Here is a 4,096-nt window from a genome sequence, read left to right on the forward strand (position 1 = left end):
CTGACCACAATCGGCCTCCAACTGTTAATTGGCCAGCCAGCGTGAAGCAGGTGCTGAAAAGTTCAGCATTTCTGGTGTTGGCAGGGGTTGGGGGCTGGGGCAGGGTGATGAGATCAACACAGGCATGGGTGAGCACTGAGAGAAATCCTCTTGAAGGCAGAGAATTGCCTCAGGGAGCTGCAGACCGGAAAACCATGAAATAAAGTTTTGAAAATCAGAGAAAAGATGTCCAAGCATCACAATCAGGCACCGGAACATATAAATGATAAAAATGCTGTCCACAGATTTTTATTTTTATTTTATTTCATAATGGAAACCTCATCCTGCCCTTGGATGAGGTTTGATGAAAAATGCAAAGTCCGCCTGGCCGATTTGCCTGTCCGCCTGCCATAAGTTTGGACGGGCCATGAAAAATCGGAGACAGTTGCGCCGTTAATGGGCTTAATTGCCCTCTTAATTGTCGGCGAGCGCGCGTAAAAGTCAGAAGCGTGCCCGCCAAGGGAAATATCGCGTGAGTGCACAATGACGCCGGGACACTCACCCGATTTCGCCTTGCGCAATTTTACGCCCAATCAGGTCGGTTGCATGCCTGCCCACGGGATGTAAAATTCTGCCCCTGGAGTCTGTATATAAAGTTCACTGTTTCTTACAAGAAACTCGCCCTGGCACTCAAAGTTTATTATACATGGAGAAGCACAGAAGATTCTGGCTCATGTCTTGGAATCTATGTTGCCTGCCTCAATTATCAGAAGCATCAAATGTTTCAATAAAAAAATAACGTTCCACTACACAGTACATCTTCAGTTGCCTCATGGCACGTTGGATGAAGTATCAGTTTTGGGGAAATGAATTATTTGCAAGGGGTTCAAGCCCGAACATGGAGGATGTTCTGGAGGAAAATCCGCAGATCCTGAAGATTGGGCGACGAGCCCACCAGCCCCTGGAGACCTCACAGGACGAGACCCATCTGAGCCACAAAGCATCTTCCAGCACCATTGGAGCAAAGGGTCATTGAGCAAACCTGCACGCCGGCAGGGAAGATGGGCAGACGACACCCCTCGCTCATCCAAGTGATAGAAGAGATTGAGGATAGTTGGCTCAAGCCCATGAGCGCCAAGGACTCGGATGACGGTGGAGATATTCCTATTATCCCAGATCTGGAGGGAGTGCAGGAGGAGGATCTTGCCATGCAGGTGGCAGCTCCCCCCAGCATTCAGGTAAACTGAGTGATGACGTATTTGAGACCTGGACAATGAATTAATGAAGTATGGAGCTTTCCAGACCCTGGATGGAGATATTGATCTGAAACTGCTGAGTCACATATTATTGGAGAGGGAGATCAGAGAAGAGGATGAATGCAGGATTTGGGATCATCTGTTCACTGAAGTGCCCTTAGAGCTACTGACTGAACCTGAGGATGGTGCTGGGCAGGTTGAGGAGGAAGCCAAGGTGCTGTCTGCACCAGCCTGATTGAAACAGGAATCTTGCTGTTAGTTTATCAACCTATTGTTGCTGGTTTTTGATGGTCTGATATTTGCCCTGGATATTAATGTTAAAGTGCCAGAGCTTGAGAAGTAGAAAGTGTAAATGTTGGGTCGCACATTGCTACAAGGAGGCAGTACACTGAAGTGTTCAAGTAATTTATTATCAGTGTCAAATGAGACCTAAGGTGTGTCATTGCATTGCAACATTGTTATTATTTTATAATACACAAAGTAGCGGATTTACTTTCATTTTTAAGCATTTCCTTAATGGAGGTGGTACTGTTGATAAATAATTTGGAAGAATTAGTGCTTCACAAGAATTGTACATGCTAGAAAACAAATTACAAATTTAGCTGAGGAATACACAGGAATGTTGCTGCTGTCCTGCCTCTGACTATACAGTTTATTCTTATTTCTTTGACTTTATACTGTTATGTTCTAATGACCCCTTGCTATGTTCTAACCGCTTGATGCTCCTGTGTTTGGAAGCTATGTTTTTTCCTAAATCCTTGGTGGTCTCATGTTGACTTCATAGGTCATCAAGCTCACACCAGGATTGGAGGCAAAGGTCTTGGAGTGGCTGAATTCTGTCACAGTGTCTATATCACCTTAAGAGTTATGTATTTGATTGATTGACCGTAGTTAAAGGAATTATTGACCCTGGAATGCTTTAACTTGCAGTGCCTATAAAAAGCATTTCTCAAATTCTCTGTAGGGAAACATACAATCCTTACATTCATCATTACACCATTTTACTCATCCCTCCTAATATCCTTTTTTTGGTTCCGTGTCTATATTTGTCTGGTTAGGCTTCTGTGCAGATACTTTAAAGACGCTATGTGATTTCAAGTTGCTGTAGGTTGTTTTTACATGGCCAAGTGAAGGACAGATTTATTTTAAAAAGAAAATCTCAGCCAATACATGCTGAGTTCTGCATTGTATTTCAGTCCTGGTTTCAAGTGCATGTATGTTCAATTCTGTAGTTGGACCAATTGGCTGTCGGATGCTCTAATATAACCACATGGTTTTTGTTGTATTGTTATAATGATATAGGCACCAACCACTCCTAAGGAATTGTTTATTTATTGAGACTAGGCCTATGAGAACATTTATACATAAGTAGAAAGCTTGAAGACATTGGAGCTGCGCTGTGTTCTGCTCACAGGCAAAAGTGAAACTAAGACTGGATCACATAACATACTTCCCTTCTAGTGATGTCATTTTGCTATCCTTTAAAGGCAAATTAAAACTTTCCCCTTTCTTTTTACATATCTCCCCCCTTCCAAAGAAGTATAACTATTTACAACACATGTTCATGTTTAGTTACCATTACATAAGTGTATAGAACTGGTGAATCTATGAGTCCTAAAGCATAGAAGTAATCTGCTAGTATGCCCAGATCTTGTAATGGTAACCCTGTCTGGAGGTTTGTGGGGTGACCTGTGGGGTTATCATTCTTGGATGTTGTTCCTGGTTGCATTTGGGGTCTTGTCCTAGATGCATTAGGACTGCACAATGGTTGAGGAGCTGGAATTGACCTGATTTGTCCTCGGTTGTGCCTCACTATTACGCCTTTGTGTGACTTCATAAGGCCTTGGTTCTGAACAAACCCCTGTCACCTTGGTTGGTTGTCATGTACCTTCTGTGAGAACCTGCATGTGAACTGGTTGTCCCAACTCTAAATTTGGCAATCCTGTACCACATTTTTATCATGCACGTTTGTCATCTTCTCTTGTAGCTTTACAAGTTGCTCTCTACTTTCTGAGTAAGAGTAGGTAGATTGATAGGTACTAGTTTGTCAAACATGAGCTCTGCCAGTGATGGACTAGTTGCACTTAAAGGTGTCACTCTCAAATGTAACATTGCAATGTGTAGATCTTGCTTGATGTGTCTACATTTGGGAATTAGGAATTTTACCGAGTGAATCATTCATTTGCTAAGCCATTAGATCTAGGGTCGTGAGGAGAAGAAGTAGTATGATCGATATTCCACTCCTCACACATATCCTGACATGTTTTACCAATAAATTGCGGACCATTATCTGTGTTGATCTTTCTAGGCACAACAAATAAACTGTAAATAGCACTTAGAGTGTGCTTTAGTTTCCAGAATGTATTGCATCTGTGACATCCAGGAGGATTGATTGTACTTGCACCCCAGAACTAAGAATCCTGCACATCGAATTAATGAACTGTTGTATGCTGAAACTTTCACAGCAGTGGGTTTCACCATGGCCTTCCATGTCTGTGGACACATGTCTTTTAGAATTCACAGAGGTAAGTTTGCTGGCACTTTTCCCTATGTAAACCCTGGCTAATAATGAGTATTTACCAACTTTGTTAGGACAGATAATTTGAATCTTGGCAGACACTTTAGTCGGTGTAATGGTATTTATGTTTTCCATGAGACTAACGGTGTGAAACATAAGTTCACCACACTTTGTCTCATTGTACACACCATTGCCATTTTCTGGTTTGTCAGTCACTTCATGTATATGTTTCTGATGGGATACCAGATGGCCATTCTTATTGCTTGAACGTACCTATTATGTACAGTCTGTTTGGATAAGTGCACGGCTCTTTATAGCTGCATCAGCCTTTGCTCTATAGCAC

The 4,096-nt window shown here is 42.3% G+C and overlaps 1 pseudogene; it reads left to right on the forward strand.

The window, feature by feature from the left end:
* Positions 1-876: 876 nt before the first annotated feature.
* On the forward strand, positions 877-1,494 carry LOC144684228 (intraflagellar transport protein 43 homolog pseudogene; annotated as a pseudogene).
* Positions 1,495-4,096: the final 2,602 nt, after the last annotated feature.

Source organism: Cetorhinus maximus, chromosome 9, assembly GCF_964194155.1.
Source record: "Cetorhinus maximus chromosome 9, sCetMax3.hap1.1, whole genome shotgun sequence".
NCBI classification, from domain to species: Eukaryota; Metazoa; Chordata; class Chondrichthyes; order Lamniformes; family Cetorhinidae; genus Cetorhinus; species Cetorhinus maximus.